The sequence below is a fragment of the Aotus nancymaae genome, unplaced genomic scaffold (assembly GCF_030222135.1).
Source record: "Aotus nancymaae isolate 86718 unplaced genomic scaffold, 86718_ANA_hifiasm-v0.15.2.pri h1tg000079l, whole genome shotgun sequence".
Lineage (NCBI taxonomy): Eukaryota > Metazoa > Chordata > Mammalia > Primates > Aotidae > Aotus > Aotus nancymaae.
The window spans coordinates 28,166,377-28,186,394 of record NW_026988494.1 but is presented as its reverse complement, the minus strand read 5'-3'; the positions used below and the strand labels follow the sequence as shown (position 1 = coordinate 28,186,394).

Sequence of the window (20,018 nt, the reverse complement as noted above, 5' to 3'; positions counted from 1 at the left end):
GTAAAGATTGGGTTTCACCATGTTGTTTAGGCTGCTCTCAAACTCCAGATCTCATGATCTGCCAGCCCTGGCCTCCCAAAGTGCTGGGATTACAGGAGTGAGCCACAGCACCTGGCCATTCAGTCAGATCTTAAATGTGAAACAGAAGCTGTCCAGGTCAAAAGCATAGGCCTGAGTAAGACTGGAGCCCAGGGACGGGGCTAGCATGGAGCGGGGACCCACAGTGTGTTGCTTTCTGACCTTCTGTCTCCTCCCCAAGATCCCTTGAGTGTTGCTTTCTGGCCGTCAGGACTGATAGATTCAGAATTCCTCCAGAGCATTCCAGGAAGAGTTCAGTCCCCAAAAAACCAGCAAAACATCACCATGCTGCCTTTATCTGAGAGCAGTGACTGTGCTGAGAAGATGCCAGAACTGCCTCTTTCTTCCCTTCTCTAGGAAACTGGGTCCTCTTCTGCTCCTGCTGGTAACTTTCGCTGGATGTAGAGCACCTTTTTATATACCTGTTTGCCATTTTTATGTCCTCTTTGGAGATTCAGATATTTTGTCCATTTTCAAAATCAGATTATTAAAGTTTTTCCTCTAAAGTTGTTTGAGCTTCTTATATATTCTGGTTATTAATCTGTTGTCAGATCTACATAGTTTCTCCTTCTGGGTCCTAGACCTGGTTCTCCCAATGTTTTTGCACACCACAGCCTCCCAGAAGCACGTTCAGCTTAGGGACTGTTGTGTCTCTCTTCCTCCTTTTGCGGCTTCTGTGAATGCTCTATTTCCAGATTTCTCCTGTGTCTGTCAAGGTTCTTCAAAGAAATAGAGCCATTGAGAGACATGTGATATGTATAAAAGATCCATTTCAAAGAATTAGTCTGCGTGATTGAGTGGGGCTGGCTCAGTTCAAATCTTGATGCTGATGTCTTAAAACAGAATTCCTTGTTCTGGAAACTTCAGTTTTTGTTCTAAAAATCTTCAACTGGTTATGTGAGCCACACCGACATTATTGAGATAATATGAGGTATGTGTATCTATACATCTATATACACACATACAAATACATGTGAAATTACTTATACATAAACCAGTAAATATGTGTAAAAGGATGAATATATTACCAGTGCCTAGCACATACTGGGTAATCAAGAAATCTGCTATATCCTCATGAAGTGGTTTCTGCTGATATTCCCAGTTACTTGGGATGCTGAGGAGGGAGGATTGCTTGAGCCCAGGTGTTTGAGTCCAGCCTGGGCAACATAATGAGACCCTATCCCCAGGGGATAGGGTGTTCCTTCTGCACCCCCCACCTCTTTTTTTTTTTTTTTTTTTTTTTTTTGAGATGGAGTTTCACTCTGTCTCCCAGTGGAGTGCAATAGTGTCATCTTGACCCACTGCAGCCTCCGCCTTCTAGATTCAAGCAATTCTCTGCTTCTGTCTCCCAAGTAGCTGGGATTACAGGCATGTACCACCACTCCCAGCTAATTTTTGTATTTTAGTAGAGATGGGATTTTGTCATGTTAGCCAGGCTGGTCTCACACTCCTGACCTCAAGTGATCTGCCTGCCTCAGCCTCCCAAAGTGCTGAGATTACAGTTATGAACCACTGTGCCCCACCCTTCCTTCTGTTTTCTAAAAGCCACTATTTGTGCTTTTGGAGGGTGGAGATCTGGTCTGCGGATGCTGTATCCCCTCTTCCACATCCTGCTGCAGCCAATAAAGGCCGTTCCTACAAAAAAATAAATAAATAAATAAAAAAGAAGCCACTATTTGCTGTGAGTATTACTGTTCTCATCATTATTCACAAATCTTGTTCTTCTATGTGTCTCCTCCTGTTCCTTAGTTCTGGTTGTCTATAGTTATGTGGAGGGAGGGAAAGATTTGAGAATAGTGCTAATATCTTTCTTGCATTTCCTCACTTAATCCTGAGCCTGATTTGTGAGGTCATGTCAGTGAAAAAGGGAGGAGTGGGAGGGAGGCCATTGGCTTATGCTGAGTGGCAGTATACCTGGAGCACATCTGTGATGTTGGCTAGGAGAAATCATGGATGCTTCTAAAAGTGGAGGTCCTACTCACTGCTTGGGGAGTAGGTTAGATGCCCGTGGGCTCTCAAGATGGAAAGGAGGCTGGGAGTTGGCAGTGGGGCCTAGGGTGGTTGGGGAGGGGGTAACAGAAAGAAGCAAGTAGGGCGATGGAGAAATGGCATTCTTGCTGTAGCTTTCTGCACTGTTCTATCATTGACTTGTGCATGTGAACCTTCTAGATTTGCAGGCACAGGGTAAACTGGTGGAGCAGGGCCAAGTCAAGGCTGGATAGGACTTGGGTGGCACCAAATGAAACTAGTATTAAAGGTCAGGTATGACACCTGCAATCCCAGCACCTCAGGAGGCTGAGACTGTTGGATCACCTGAGGTCAAGAGTTTGAGATCAGCCTGTCCAACATGGTGAAACCTTGTCTCTATTAAAAATACAAAAAAAAAAAAAATCAACTGGGTGTGTTGGTGTGTGCCTGTAGTCCCAGCTCCTCAGGGAGTCTGAGGCAGGAGAATCTCTTGAACCCAGGAGGTGGAGGTTGCAGTGAGTCAAAATCAGGCCACTGCACACCAGCCTGGGCAACAGAGGGAGACTCCATTTCAACAACAACAAAAATTGGTAGGTATCAAAGCCAGACTTGTGATTTACACTCAAATTCAAACAATTTAACTTTCTCACACATTTCCAAAGAAGCAAAGACTCTTGATGTGAAATTGGCTGGTTGTGGACTTAAGGAAAATTGATGATGTAAGGAAATTTGGAGAGTTTGGCTCTGTTTTACCAAAAATGTATGATTTGTAAATGATCATTTTATCTTTTTTTTTTAAATCAATGTGTGCATCTCCTGTCCTGTGTTTTCATTTAGAATATGACTAATTCTGATAGCAATTCTCAAGGGGAATCTGGTCAAACACATACAAATTTTATTAATTACAAAAATAAGAAAGGAATCTTTGTTTTCATTTTAAAGTAATGCACATGTGACTTACTGTTTCAGGATATATTAGTTACTAGTATCAGTTTGGACAGCAGTGAAAGAGGACTTACATAGTAAATCATTTATAGTTGGTAAAGAAAGTAGAAACAGGATGAGTTAAAGCAAGACAAATCTTGAGTCAGTATTTCAAAACCTTCAGCTCTAGCCTAGAATCTTCTGAAACAAGGGTTCTGAAGACTTTAGTCTTTACTTGCTATTATCTTCAAGGTTTTGTTTTGTTTTGTTTTGTTTTTTGGGGGGGTCGTTGTTTTTGGAGACAGAGTTTTAGTCTTGTTGCCCAGTCTGGAGTGCAGTGGCACAATCTCGGCTCACTGCAACCTCTGCCTCATGGGCCCAAGCAATTCTCCTTCCTCAGCTTCCTGAGTAGCTAGTGTCACAGGCTTGTGCCACCTCGGCTGGCTAATTTTTGTATTTTTAGTAGAGATGGGGTTTCACCATATTGGTCAGGTTGGTCTCAAACTCCTGACCTCAGATAATCTACCCATTTCAGCCTCTGAAAGTGCTGCGATTACAGGTGTGAGCCACGGCACCTGGCCTTCAATGCTGTTTTTAAAAGCTGGTTCTCTTGCATCCCCAGACACTGCCCTGATAGGTCAGTAGTCTAGACACCATGTGTGGCAGTGCCTTAAACCACCTGCACCTTCTGGGCACTAGAAATGGCATAAGGACCTTGTCGATCATGCTGAGCAGGAGTGCCTAGCTTCCCCTCAGGTGACTCTCCCAAAGGTTGCTCCAATCAAAAAGCTTTCTTGTGACACATTAGGTGTGACCCCCAAGTGAGAGGGTTGTTGTCTACTTTGGAAGCCTTGTATTTTTACATGGTCCTCACCCACCTCCATAGCAAAATAATAGTTAATCTCGGTTAGCTAACAGTCTCTGAGTGCTTGCTGCCTGCCAGGCACAATCCCCACCTATGATTCTCTCTGTGCCTCATCTGTTAATTAGGATTTACAATAATATTACCCCCACAAAGTCATGGAAATTAGATCACACAGGGAGAGGGACATGCTGATGCAACATGTGGCTAGTGCATATAACAGGACAACTCACTGCTGTTCCCTTTCTTAATACATGTTCATATTACACAAATGTGGTCCTTGAAAAAGTGGTAATTGAGCAATACCAGGCCTTAGGGATACAGTTCCCCTGCAGCTTGCATTCTAGTGGGGAGAGGCAGGAACAAATGCTAAAATATGCAGGATGCCAGGAGGGGTCCATGCCCTGAAAGAAAAGGGAGGGGGAGAGCAGTAGTGTCAGGAGAGTCTGATAGGGCAGCATCTGAGCAGAGACCAGAGGATATGAGTGAGCATTTGGGGGAAGACAGTAAGTGCAAAGGCCCTGAGGCTGGAGCATGCCCTGAGGATAAATGGCAAGGGGGATATGATATTAATATTGTTATCCATAATATCTATTAATATTAGTATCTAGTACTAGTACTAATAGTAATATCTAGTAATATTAGTAATATCTAATATACTAAAAAAAATCCCAGAATGTACTCATAATGTGTAAATTTATTGGAATATTACAATAAATGTATATAACATGTACAATATGTACATTATACATATGTACAATAAATGTACACAATGTGTACAATATGTACATTTATGGTAATATCACAATTATGTCAATATATAATCACAATAATATATAAAATACATATCACAATAAATGTACATAATCTACACATGTACATATGTATTGTGTACACATTATGTACACATACAGTTACTGTGATATTACAATATGTACACATGTATATATACATGCACATTATGTACATATATACAATATGTACATGTGTACATACATGTGCACATTATGTACAATGTGTACACGTGTACATATATGTGCACATTATGTACACGTGTACACATTATGTACATTTATGGTAATATCACAATAAATGTACCAAAAATATACATAATGTGTACAATAAATGTACCAAAAATATACATAATGTGTACATTTATTGTGATATTATCTCGGCATACTACAAATATAGAGTGTGCACACATGGTATATACACATTGTGTGCACTCCCTGTGATATTAGGAGAAATATCTTTCTAGGATATTATCAATAATAATACTTTGATATTATGAGTAATGACATATGCTGAATATTACAAACAATATTACAGAGTGTTCAAACATACTCAACAACACCTATGATATCAGGAGTAATATCTTTTAAAATATACACCCATATCAACCCAACATTGATATTAGGAGTCATATCTCTTTAAAATATACACCCAGATCAACCCCTGCCAGAGGGTGAGTAAAATCCCCCTGGCCCTCCCTGGCTGCTATGAACCCTCTGGCTAGGGGGCTGTGCCCATAGTGGCCATTTAGAAAATTTGGAGTAACATGATTCTGGGAACCATATCATAGGGAGAAGATAATATTATTGTGTTTCTTTTTTGATATTAGACACAATAACACTAGTTCTAGTTCCACTTCTGCAATATTGACAAAAATATCCCCCTCAAACTCCTTGACATTAGAATTGAAATCACAGGGGGGTTTCACCCCTTGCAATATTTAATTCAATATAATTTTTTGTGTGTGTGGACCTTAGTTAACAATATCAGAGCGTGCTGTACACCTCTTGCCATATTGAGAGTATTACCACATATAGGCAGTAATATCATCCTCTCCTTCCCTGGATATTAGGAACAATATCACAGGGCTGGTGTACAGCCCCAGCCACATTAGGTGTAATATCATCTCTCATTCCCTTGATATTATGAACAATATCACTGGGGGTTTGTGTGCTTCCTGAGATATTTGGAGTACTATCCTCTTGGTTTTTGGATGTGAGAAACAATATTACAGTGGTAGTGTACACGTCCTGTGATATTGAGAGTATAATCATCCTCTCTCCCCTGGATATTAGGAACTATATCACAGAAGCATTGTACACTGCCTGTGATACTGGAACAATCACAGAGTGTTGTTACACTTGCTTTCACAATGAGAGTAATATTTACTTACGATATTATGGATAATATCACAAAATGTACACACATGGGTGTATACCCGCTTTGATAGTAGAAGTAATTTTTATCTAGTATACTAAAAATAATACCCCAGAATGTGTACATTTATTGGGATATTACAATAAATGTATACAATATGTACAATATGTAAATTTATTGTGATGTACATATGTGCACACAATACCTGTGTACAATAAATATACATAATGTGTACAATACGTACATTTATATGTACATAATGTGTACACAATACATATGTAGATAATGAGAACAATATGCACACTTAATGTAATATCACAATGATATATATACAATCACAATAATATATCTAATACATATCACAGTAAATGTACATATTGTACACATGTACATATGTACTGTGTACACATTATGTACATATACATCTATTGTGATGTTACAATATGTACTATATGTACACGTGTACATATATATGTGCACAGTATTTACACTATGTACATATGTACATGTGTACATATATGTGTACATTATGTACAGATGTACAATATGTACATATTTACACATATGTGCACATTATGTACACGTGTACATATAGGTGCACATTATGTAATATGTACAATATGTACACGTGTACATATAGGTGCACATTATGGACATATGTACATAATGTGGGCTGTGCCCACAGTCCCCCGCCAGAGGGCGAGTAGCAGTCCCTGGCCCCCACGGTGGCTGCTACAAACTCTCTGGTAGGCGGCTGTGCCCACAGCGGCCATTTAGAAAATTTGGAGTAATGTGATTCTGGGAACCATATCATAGGGAGCAGATAATGTTATTCTTTTTTTTATATATATATTAGGCACAATAACACTAGTTCTAGTTACACCTCTGTGATATTGACAAAAATATCATCCTCACCCCCCTTTACATTATAATTGAAATCACAGGGACATTTCACCCCTTGCAATATTTAATTCAATTTAATTATTTTTTCTGTGGACATCAGTTGCCATATCAGAGTGTGGTGTACACCTCTTGCCATATTGAGAGTATTACCATATGGGCAATAATATCATCCTCTCCTTCCATGGATATTAGGAACAATACCACAGGATGGGTGTACAGCCCCAGCCACATTGTAAGTAATATAATCTCTCATCCCCTAGATATTATGAACAATATCACTGGGGTTTTGTGCACTTCCTGAGATATTTGGAGTAATATCCTCTCGGATTTTGGATATTGGACACAATATTACAGTGGTGGTGTACACTTCCTCCGATATTGAGGGTATAATCGTCCTCTCTCCCTCGGATATTAGGAACTATATAACAGAAGCATTGTACACCGCCTGTGATATTGGAACAATCACAGAGTGTACACTTGCTTTCACAACGAGAGTAATATCTACTTAGGATATTATGGATAATATCACAAAATGTACACACATGGGTGTATTTTCATTTTGATATTAGGAGTAATTTTTATCTAATATACTAAAAATATCCCAGAGTGTACTCATAATGTGTACATTTATTGGGATATTACAATTGTATATAATATGTACAATATGTACATTTATCGTGATGTACATCTGTGCACAATACATATGTACAATAAATGTACATAATGTGTACAATAGGTACATGTATATGTACATAATACATATGTACATATGTACAATATGTACATTTATTGTAATATCACAATAATATAGAATCACAATTATATATCACAATAAATGTACATATTGTACATATGTACATATGTATTTACACATTATGCACATATACATTTATTGTGATAGTACAATATGTACACATGTACACATGTACTATATGTATATGTGCACATATATGTACATATGTACAATATGTATGCATGTACATATAGGTGCACATCGTGTACATTATGTACAATATGTACACGTGTACATAATGTGCACATTATGTACACGTGTACATAATGTGCACATTATGTACAGATGTACAATATGTATACGTGTATATATATGTGCAGATTATGCACATATGCACAGCCCCCTATCCCAGCAGCACCGGCACCACACCGTGAGCAAGTGAGGCTGAATTGCCCTAGTTGCCAGCAGTGAGCACGTTACCATTACACTATGAGCAAGAGGGCCCTGCAGTGTCCCACCACCAGGAGGGGGCACCCAAGCCCGCCTTTTCAGATTCCTGAGGCTCCGCCACCAATGTGCATTGCATCACAGAGCCTGTTGCATCACAGCGCCGCCCTGTGTCGCGTCACAGCGGTTTGCACAGTTGCGTTCTCCTCAGTATAGACCTGGGAGGCATTTTGAGGGTGGAGCTGCGTCCTCCTCAGCACAGACCCTGGGGCACGGGTCTTACTGTTAAGAGGGCCTTGCAGTGGCCCTAGCCACCAGAAGAGGGCGGGGGCACATCCCTGGGAGCAAGAGGGCCCTGCACTGCCCGGCCGCCAGCGGGGGGCGCCCGAGCCAGCCTTTTCAGATGGCGTCACGGCGTCGGCGTGCGTTGCGTCTCGGCGTCGGCGTGCGTTGCGTCTCGGCGTCGGCGTGCGTTGCGTCACGGCGGTCTGCCGAGTTACGTTCTCGTCAGTAGAGACTTGAGGGGCACTGTGACGGCGGAGCTGTGTTCTCCATAAGGCACAGCCTCCCTTTGGGACAACTCTGCGCCACGTCCACGGTAAGTAAAATCCTTCCTGTTTGCAGCCCGACTGCTTAGGGTCAGAGACTAGTAAGAAGGTCTCGGTGTGGAAACCTGGACACCAAAAGCCCCCGTGAATCCTGTGCGCCGAGGTTCTCCCGCGCAAGGCCACGCGGCTGCAGTGCGAGGCGCATACTGCAGCCTCAGAGCACAAATAGAGCGTTCCGAAGGCAGATACGACATCCGAAATACGAATACCACACCCACAGTGCTTGTGTAGAAAACACCTGTGATGCTAATGCATGGCCCCAGTCCACAATGTGACTATCAAATCGGCACCGCTCATGCGGCCAGGCCGACACAGCAGTTTGAATCATCCACACTGACGTATCAGCAAACGCTGAAACTAACGAGTGGTTATGGCTTGGGGTGAGGATTAGGGCTAGGGGTTAGGGTTAGAGTTGGGGGTTACCGGTTAGGCATTAGGATTTAGGGGTTAGAAGAATTTTAGGCAAAATAAATTTAAACAGTTTATTTGAGCAAAGGAATGATTCATGAATCACGCCTGAAGCACCAGAACGGCAAACAGGGCTTGGGGCCTCGAGCTCTTCTTAGAGGTGGCGGCTAAGTGAGGTTTCTCATTGGCTCCAGCTGGGTGACCGCCTCTTGTGGGGATGGTTCTCTCAGCGTCCCTAGTCATGCAGCCAACTGGCAGCTGGGCTTTGTGTCATTGACTGGTTGGTTTACTAATGTTTTTAAGTCACTTTAAATGTCTCCAATTCGGTTTCCATTTGCTTAGGCAAGACCTCAGGCTTCCTCCTGTTTTGCTTTAACATGTCAAAACCGTAATTCATTTTCATTTTACTTTACTGGCATTAATAGAAGTAAATTCACATTTTTGTTGTTATTCAGAAAGTCAGTTTAATTGGCAACCTATTTGTTACGGTGCATAAAATAATGTCTGTTAATCATTTTTTTTTTTTTTTGAGACGGAGTTTCGCTCTTGTTACCCAGGCTGGAGTGCAATGGCGTGATCTTGGCTCACTGCAACCTCTGCCTCCTGGGTTCAAGCAGTTCTCCTGCCTCAGCCTCCTGAGTAGCTGGGATTACAGGCACGTGCAACCATGCCTAGCTAATTTTTTGTATTTTTAGTAGAGACGGGGTTTCACCATGTTGACCAGGATGGTCTCGATCTCTTGACCTCGTGATCCACCTGCCTCGGCTTCCCAAAGTGCTGGAATTACAGGCGTGAGCCACCGCGCCCGGCCTGTCTGTTAATCATTAATATCTTAGATTAGATGAAATATGTTAACTCTATTAAGCTTGGTTATTAAACCATAACAGGAGTTGAGTTTCTTTTTTTTTTTTTCTCCTAGGCTGTAACCATTTAAAATACACTCAAGCATCTCCTAATGATGTGGATCCTTTCTGGGAAATTTGTCCTTAGTGATTTCATCCTTGTCCGAACACCATAGAGTGTCCTTTTAAAACCTAAATGGTGGGCCGGGCGCGGTGGCTCACGCCTGTAATCCCAGCACTTTGGGAGGCTGAGGCGGGTGGATCACGAGGTCAAGAGATCGAGACCATCCTGGTCAACATGGTGAAACCCCGTCTCTACTAAAAATACAAAAAATTAGCTGGGCATGGTGGTGCGTGCCTGTGATCCCAGCTACTCAGGAAGCTGAGGCAGGAGAATTGCCTGAACCCAGGAGGAGGAGGTTGCGGTGAGCCGAGATCGCGCCATTGCACTCCAGCCTGGGTGACGAGAGTGAAACTCCGTCTCAAAAAAAAAAAAAAAAAAAAAAAAGTAGATGGTGTCTCCCACTCCACACATAAGTTATATGGTATAGCCTATTGTTCCCAGGCCGCAAACCTGTATAGCACATCTCTGTACTGAATACTATAGTCAACTGTCACACCATGGTGACTGTGGATTGTGATCCCAAAATATCTGAGTCAGGTCTCAGGCAATTTAGAACGCTTATTTTGCCAAGGTTAAGGACATGCCCATAACACAGCCTCAGGAGGTCCTATCAACATGGGCCCAAAGTAGTCAGGGTAGAGCTTGCTTTTATATATTTTAGAGAGACAGGACACACCAATCAACATGTGTAAGATGTACAGTCGTTCGGTTCAGTAAGGTGGAACAACTAGAAGTAGGAACTGGGTGTGCTTCTAGGTCAGAAGTAGATAAAACAAAAGCTTGCATTCTTTTGAATCCTTGATCAGCCTTCCACTGAATACAATTTAGTCTGGTTCAGTGAATCTGCATTTTTACATATACAGTAGGGCAGAGGAATGACCTGATCTTGGCCCATCACAACCTCTGCCTCCCGGGTTCAAACAACTGTTTTGCCTCAGTCTCCCGAGTAGCTGGGATTGCAGACATGCACCACCACGCCTGGGTAACTTTTGTGTTTTTAGTAGAGATGGGCATCCACAATGCCCATCCTACTGTTGGTATATTTGCTTTGGTTGGATATCTTTTCAGATATTTAGCCACTTTTAAAAACACATATGTATTTTGTAAATATCTTCTTCTTATGTCTGTCTTGTCTTTTTGTTCTCTGAATACAGTTTTTCACAGAATACTTAGTTTTATAAAGTCTGTGTTATGAATATTTTCATGAATTGGCATTTGATGTTGTGTGTTAAAACTCAACACCAAACCCAATATCACGTAGATTTTCTTAGATTTTTTGTAGTTTTGTATTTCAAATTACAGTCTCTGGACTATTTTGAATAGGTTTTTGTTTTTCTTATTTTGTGTATATATTCATTTCATTCTACATGGCTTCCAAAGTCTTCCATCACCATTTTTGGGAAGCATATGGCTACAGTGGGCTTTATTTTGGTTTGAATTTCCAGTATTATTACATTGAATAAATTGAATATTGAATTTTATAGGTATTTCAGGACAGCCAGGCGGGGGTGCGCATCCACCGAGAAACTGAGCAAGAGCGTCTGTGCTGAGCTCTGGCGCCACCAGAGGGCGCCTGAACCCTCTCCTGACCAGCTTCCCTCTCAGGTGCCAGAAGCAGTAAGGAGCTTGACTTCCTCAGGGCAGCACGAGGGTCATGTCAACTAAGCATTGTTCATTGGTGAGTAAAAAGCTTCTTTCTTCTCTGCACTCAGTAAAAACCTGAGTGCAGAGAAGAGTCTTTAGAGTACTCAGCAAAGGAAGAAATTCATCTAGTAAAATGAAATCCCGAAATCCCACTGTTACGACTACACCCTGATAACATTGTCAATTCCCAGACACAGTGGTTGCTAAGATGTATTCTCACAGTGGCCTCTAATATAATAATCACACCATGCCCTAACATTACTACGATATCCATACCGTGCCCTAACACCAATATAATATCCACATCATACTCTAATACTAATGTAATATCCACACCGTTGCTTCTAATACTAATGTAATACTGTCCACACTGTGCCCTAAAGCTAATGTAGTATCTGCACTGTTCTCCAACACAATATAATATGTACACCATGCCCTAACACTAATATCCACACCGTGCTGTAACACTAATGTATCCACACAGTAGCCTCTAATACTAATAAATATATAATATCTACTAAGTGGAGTCTGTTGACATTGAGGCTTTTATAAGTGTTCACAGCTTTGGATGAAGCATAGCCTCTATAGTGATTTTGATGATGTCTCTGCTTTTCTGGCATAGTATTGATATGGTTGTTTTGAAAAGTAATTTACTTTTTAATGTCATACTTCTAGGAAACTTCCAGTAGCAGTGCAAAATATAACCTGTTTCTTTTCTTAGAGTCCCCAGCAGTTATTGCTCTACCAGATTTGCAATGACCCACAAAATACTCCAGTATATTTTACCCAAAGCATGGACACTTTCCCAGGTTACCACCACCTAACCCCTAGATCAGGAAATCAGCACAGTTCCTATGTGATAATTTAGTTCACAAACTCATTTCACTTTTACCTCTTGCCCCACCTGGGAGTATAATGTGTTTTTTCATTCTGATCCAGTTTTCCTGGCACTGTTCCTGAGACTTTCCTGCATATTTATGATATTGACACATTTAAAGAGCATACAAGTTTTTGTTTAAACACCTGTTTTCAGGTCTTTGGGGTATATACCTAGGAATGGAATCACTGAGTCATATGGTAAATCTATTTGTAACTGTTTGAAGAAACACCAGATTATTTTGCATGTATGCTGCACCATTTCGTACTGTCACAAGCAGGTTTAATAGTTCAAGTTTCTGCACATCTTTGTCAACACTTGTTCATTTTTAGTATAACTATTCTAGTGTGAATTAAGGGGTATCTCTTTATGGTTTTAATTATGAATAATGATGTTAAGCATGTTTCAAGTGCTTGTTGTTGAAGTGTGTATTAAAGTTGTTCATTAGTTTTTAGAGTGGATTGTCTTTGTTGTTGAGTTGTAAAAGTTATTTATACATTCTGGATAACAGACACTTATGAAGTATCTAATGTGCAGATTTTTTCTTCCATTCTGTGGGTTACTGGAACATAGTAAGAGTTTATGTGTGGTATCTGCCCCAGTGTCCTGAGGCGGAGCATTTGGAATGTATGAAGTGATGTGTCTTTTGTATGCTAATGAGATGACTGATGGCTGGCTTCCACACACCTCACGCTGTGCATCTTTTCATCTGGCTGTTCATTTGTAGCCTTTAAAATATCCTTGATAATAAGTCAGCAATAGTAAGTACACTATTTTCATGGGTTCTGTAATGTGCTGTAGCAAATTGCTGAAACAAATAAGGGTGTTGTGGGAGCCTCCAATCTGTAGCCAAGTCAACAGAAGTTGACCTGAGAACCTACTGTTTGCGATTGGCCTCTTAAGTGGTTACAGTCTTGTAACTGAGTACCTTTACTTTCTTAAAGAAGAAATGTATTACCTTTACATTTTTCCTTTTCCTCCACTTCCTACTTCACTTTTTAGGAATGCAATTATAGGCTTTACCTTCTCTCCACCAGACACTTCCTACATTGCAAGCTTTTTAAACTGTGTGTTTACTTATAAGTTCCAGGGACCAAAACTTGAAACAAACTAGGCACCTCTGGAACTCTCCCCTACCAGGAGATTGCCAGGATACAACAGTCCCTTTACAACCTAGCTCCACCCATGGTGTACTAGCAAGACCACCTAATGGATACAACATCAGAGCAAGTTCCATAGACCCTGCACCTCCTCACCCCATCCCCTTCATGCCATTCTGCCAAGTCCCCCTTTCAAAGCTCCTGTTTTTTGCCCTGAAAGTGGATGCTGTTCTCTTAAGTCAGGAGCTGATACATTCCCTTCAGCTAAGCTCTGGCATAAAGTCACTTTTTAAATTATCATCATCGTGTTTACCATCCTCTCATGTATTGCAAGCAACAAGCTGCATAACCTGTTTTCTTAGGACTGAGCCCTTAGCATGTGGGGTCTGATGCTTTTTCCCAGTAGTGTGAGAATTGGATTGCACTGAAGGACACCCAGCTGGTACCCAGGATTTGGTCTGTGTGGGGAAAAAGCCCATGCATCTGGTAACAGAAGTGTTCTGTGTTGCGTGTTGAGAGTGTATTAGAAGAAGATAGTTGTTTTTCCTTTTCTAACAATTTTGTCTTTCAACTTTTTTCTTCATGTCTTCTGAGGCATAAAAGTTTTGAATTTTGAGGAAATCATCTTACCTATTTTTCCTTTTGTGGTTTGTGCTTTTGGTTGTCAGATCTGAGAAAACATTGCTACATCCTAGGTCATGAAGGTTTGTGTGTTTTCTTCTAGAGTTTTTAGTTTTCCCATCTTTAGGTCTTTGATCCATTTTAAGTTAATTTGTTAATGTGATATGAGGTAAGGATACAATTTCATTTCCCTTTATGTGGATAGCAAGTTGCCTTACATCACTTGTTGAGGACAGCATTCTTTCCCCAGTTTAATGGTTGTGGATCTTGTGTAAAATCATTTGAGTATAGAGGCACTGTTTTGTGTCTGGACTTCCAATACAATTCAATTGATCTTTCTGTTTATTCCTGTGCCAGTGTGATGCTGTTTTGATTACTGTTGCTTTATAATAAGATTTGAAATTGGGATGTGTGCACCTCCAAATTTGGAGTTACTTTTCTGGATTGGTTTGGCTATTCAGGGTGAATTAAAATTCTATATGAACGTTGGGATTAGCTTTCCCATTTCTGTCCTAAGGCCTTTGGGATTTCTGTAGGAATAACATTGAATCTGTAGTTTGCTTTATGTAGTTTGGCAAACCTGACAAATACCATCTTCAAATCCATGAATGTAACATGTTTTCACATTTGTTTGGGCTTTGTTTAATTTCCTTAAGCAATGTTTTGTAATTTTTCCCATCTAAGTCTTGCCCTTTGATTATGTTTATTCCTTATCATTGTTATTGGCCTTATTTAAAGTGAAATTTTTATAATTTCCTTTTCAGATTATTCATTGCTAGTATATATGTATAAAATGGATTTTTCTGCTAGGTGAGGTGGCTTACACCTGTAATCCCAGCGTTTTGGGAAGCCAAGGTGGGCAGATCACCTGAGGTCAGGTGTATGAGACCAGCCTGGGCAATGTGACAAAACCCGTCTCTACTGAAAATACAAAAATTATCTGGGTGTGGTGCCTCATGCCTGTAATCCCAGCTACTCAGGAGCCTGAAGTGGGAGAATTACTTGAAACTGGGAGATGGAGGTTGCAGTCAGCCAAGATTGTGCCATTGTACTCCAGCCTGGGTGACAAGAGTAAAACTCCATCTCAAATAATAATAATAAATAAAATAAAATGGATTTTTGTGTTGGTACTGTGCTTGTAATTTTTCCCAATTTGTTTACTATCTCTAATACTTTTTTAAACATTCCTTAGGAATTTCTATGTATGAGATGAGGTGATAATTGATCCTTGAATAGTTGTTATTTTATTTTCTTGCATAATTGCCCTACCCGTATCTTCCAATATACTATTGAATACAAGAATGAAAGTAGGTAACTGTGCCTTGTTATTCTATTAGGAATAAAGCTTTCAGTGATGACAATTATGTTTATTGTTGGTTTTACAAAATTGCTTTTTATCATGTTTAAGAAATTTCCTTCTATTTCTAGGTTTGTGAGTGTTTTTTATTGTGACATGGTGTTGAACTTTGTTGGAAGCCCTTTCTGTATCAGTTGAGAGAATTATGGGGTGTTTTCCATTCATTCTAATAATATGGTGTGCTACATGGATGGCAATAGCGTGTGGAACCAGCGGTGATTTTCTGGGATAAAGAAATCATGTTCATGGTGTTTGATCCTTTCAAAATGTTGTTGGTTTACATTTATTATCATTTTTTTGAGGATTACTAAGTCTGCATTTTCGAGGTTATAGATCTGTAGATTTCAGTCCCTGAAATGGTGTGACACTGTGTAGGATGGATCAGGATGGGATTGGGTATAGATTGTGGTTGGTATTTACAGAGTTAAGTGAGTAAGGGTATTACATAATCAGGACATAGGGCTTTACCAGTTAAAGATTATGGTATCAGGGCTCCAAGTTAGGAGGTTCAGGTTGGTGGTTTGGAGCTCCATAGTAGAGATTAGAGGGAGAGATTAGGCTGACTAATAGGGTTAGGTTGACAGGTCAGAATTACAGTGAAGGGTTAGGGTGAAAGTTTTAATGAGATTTTGGATTGGGGTTATATACAGGTTAGAGTAGGTTTAGCTTAAGGTAAGGACTATAGTGGGTAAACTAGCATTAGGGATCATGATTGAGGGTTAAGCTTAGGTTAGATTTAGAGTTAAGGATAACTGGAGTAAGGTTAGGATTAGGGATTAGGATTAAAGGTTTGCATTAAGGTTTACAGTTTAGATTAGGAATTTGGGTTAGGGTTTAGGGCAGTGGTTAGAGTAAGGCTTAGGGTTTTAGGGTTAGGGTTAGGGTTGTTAGGGTCAGGTTTAGAAATAGGGTTGAGGTTAAAGTGAGGGGTTAAAGTTAGGATTAGGGTTGGGGGCAGGGTTGGTAGGTTTAGGGTTAGATGTTAGGGTTGGGCTTAGGGTTTAGAGCTAGGGTTAGTGTGAGGGTTAGGATTAGGGTTTAGGGCTAGGATTAGGGCTAGAGTTAGGGTTAGAGTTAGGCATATGGCAAGGCTTAGCAATAGGATTAGGGTTTGGGCTACAGCTATGTTTAAGGTTAGGGTTTAGGGGTTAGGGTCAGAGGATCAGGGTTAGGGTCAGTGTGATGTATTAGGGCAGGGTTAGGCTTAGGGTTCGTGGTTAGTCTTAAAGTTAGGGGTTATGGGTTAGGGTTAGGGTTAGGGATATGAGACCTGGAGTCAAAGAAGATTATTTTGGAACTTTATAATTTGACTGCCCTGTTGGCTTTCTGTCTTTAATGGGACTGGTAACCCATATATTTCTCGCATTTGGAACACCTGTATTTTCCCAATGCCTGTATCCCCATTGTATCTAGGAAGTAACTAGCTTGCTTTTGATTTTACAGCTTCATAGATGGAAGGGACTTGCCTTTTCACAGATGAGACTATGGACTGTGGACTTTTGAGTTAATGTTGAAATAAGACTTGTGGGACTGTTGGGAAGGCATGATTGGTTTTGAAATGTGAGGACATAAGATTTGAGGGGCAAAGTTAAACTTAATCATAGGAATGTAGCTAAACATATAAAAATTTTGCAAATCCATAATTTTGATGAAAGAAATACATTTTATCATCTTTTATGTATAATATGTTTTAACGTTTTTTAACCCAATGAAATGTGAGTTTTGTGATTTTGATCTTGCTATAGCAATGGTGTTATAAACAAAGAAAAAATGAATAATTCAGGATTGCAGAGATGGCAAACTATTAAAAGTAGTTTGGGTATTAAATTATTATGAAATAATTGTCTATTAAATAATTCTAAATCCAATAGTTGTGATTGAATAGATCTGTAGGCATATGTAAGCTCTGAGGTGAAAGTGACAAACAAAGCAGTTATCTTGGACATTTATGTCTGGAGGTAATCAATAGAGTAACTGGCTGTGTACCTTCACCTCTGCATCACCTTTGTTTTGTGCTGTAGCTGAGTATCAAAAACAAAACAAAATCACCACTTATTTCTCAAAGAGAGAGAAAATATTTCCTTCAATTTAAGCATTCCTAAGTTGCTGCCTGGTGGCCCCTGGGCTTTTGGAGGAGGACAAGGAAGAACAGACCCTCAGGTGGGCGGGCAATGCACTTGACCCTGAGGACATCAGGTACCCAGCCCCCTGTCCATCACCGGTGCCTGAGTCACCCCTGCAGCCTACATGTGGCATGGGAACAGCAAGTGGCAGGACAGTCCAGACCAGGGCCACACCCCCAGCAGCAGGAATCCTGAGGCTGGGCAGCCAGGCGGCAAAGTCAGGCAGTCAGCCCCACCAGCAGCCACTCAGTCTCATTGGTGTGGATGCAGACTGCCCAGAGCAGGGGCCCAGGATCTGGAGAGGTGTCCAAGAGGAGTGGACCCTCAGGCCAGATGGGCTGTGCACTTGGTGACCCTGATGCCACCCAAGGGAAGCCCCACCATCCTGTGCCAGTACCAGAGCTCCACCTGCAAACTGCATCCAGCATGGGCAGCAGTGGGGGCCGGTGGGAGAAGGAGCAACCTCTGACTTTCCATGCATCTCCCGCTTCCTGACACCTGCCAGGCAGACCCCGGGGCCAGAGACTCAGCGCTGAAGCCAGGCCATCCGCAAAGCTGCTCCAGTGCCGCAGGAGTGCCCATGCCAGACCCGATCTCCCTTTGAGGAGGAGTAGGGCGGCCTCAGGGTCAGACAGGCCACCTCCACCTCTGTCTTATGAGATATATGTAAGGATTGATAATGTTCCATCGGGAACTCATGTTTGCAATATAAAATGAGCACCTGCTATCCTGTGCCTGTGGTCCTTGGACAGGCCTGTCCAGCCAAGGAGAACCCAGAGCCCAGCTATGCCTGCCCTGAGCCGCAGCCCCACCTGCCTGTGCACAACTGGGAGTGGCTTCCTGGAGCCAGGTGGCCACTGTGGCACAGGTGCACGCCTAACAGCTTTGCGGGGTTTGCTCAGTCTAATAGGTTGCAGACTGAGAGTGTTGCTGCTAAAGGCTGTGGTGGACCCGGCTGGATAGCGGATTCTGGGATAGCAGATTTGGGATGGCAGATTGGGGTTTGGTGCCGGGTGGGGGTGGGAGGAGCCGCAGCTCAGGAGCTGGTTGTTCGGAATCTGAGAATTAAGTCACCACCTTGAACAAGTTCCTCTGCTTCGGGAGCCAGGGGCCGAGGCAGAGCAGAACCTCAGGTCCTGGGCTCCATAGAGCCCATCTACACTGCTTCCGGGCACCGAGTCCCGGACGTGGAATTGCGGAAAATCCACAGGGCGGCTATCAGGGGCAACTCCATGGAGGTGGAGCTGCCTGGACTCCTGGGACAAGCCGCACAGGTAGTGGGGCTCAGACCGGGGTGGGAGGGTTCCCTAAGCCCGGCTTCCCCCTGGGAAGGGGCCTTGGAGGGTGCCGGGCACCCTCAGAGCAGCGGAGCCAAATGAGCCTCAGCTGCTTTATCCCTCCTAACAACCCAGCTGGAGCACTTGGTGGAAAATGTGAGTGATTTAACTCACAAAGTTAGGCATATACAGTGTTGTTATTTTTAACGTTCACGTTTAAAACATGGTGTTTTATACATTACAGGAGGTCCTACTGAGATAACTCATTCCCCTATCAAAAATACCGGGAGTCATTTTCAGTAGGTGATAATTCCTCAGATAAAACTGCCCGTTTTACATAGATCGGTTCTTTACTGAAGGGTCCTTAGAGGGAAACTTGGAAGTGGGAGGTGGGTTTTGTGTTCTTGAATGAGAAGACTCATTTTTCTCCAAATGTGAATTCTTTCTGTGTTTATCAGTTTTACATAAACAGAATGAAAATATCAAGGTTTTAACATTTTTGCACGACACCTGCTGTCTTTTACTATTGTGATAACATTTTAAATAATTTTATAATGGACTGAAAAAATGCTGGCTTCTCTAGATATTAAAATGTGCTATTAATTTCTATAATTGTTTACTAACAACTGAAAATACAGATAAATGCATGGAACAGGATAGGAAATCCAAAAACACTAAAATGATGTAAGATATATGTAAGGATTGATAATGTTAACAGATATGAATAGGAAAGGATGAATTATTAATGAGAAAATGCCTGCTCTTTGAAGAAAACTAATGAAATTTTATATCACAAACATGAGTGCCTGATGGAACACAGATTGAAACTTTTACATAGGCAAGTGAGAAAAGTATCAGCAGAAAACACAAATGTTTATTTTACAGGTATATTTTATGGTGACAAAGGCCTTCCTAAGAATGATCTCAGAGGCAGGCATTCTGAAGGTTGATTT

The 20,018-nt window shown here is 41.4% G+C and overlaps 1 long non-coding RNA gene across 1 annotated transcript in view; it reads left to right on the top strand.

Annotated features, from left to right (window-relative positions):
- The first annotated feature begins 8,601 nt into the window (after positions 1–8,601).
- The window catches only part of LOC135271472 (uncharacterized), a 33,116-nt gene continuing 21,699 nt past the window's right edge, over positions 8,602–20,018 (top strand). Inside the window, exons 1-2 of the long non-coding RNA XR_010339633.1 lie at positions 8,602–8,682; positions 11,551–11,744. This is a non-coding gene — a long non-coding RNA (uncharacterized LOC135271472). The remainder of the gene's footprint in view (positions 8,683–11,550; positions 11,745–20,018) is intronic.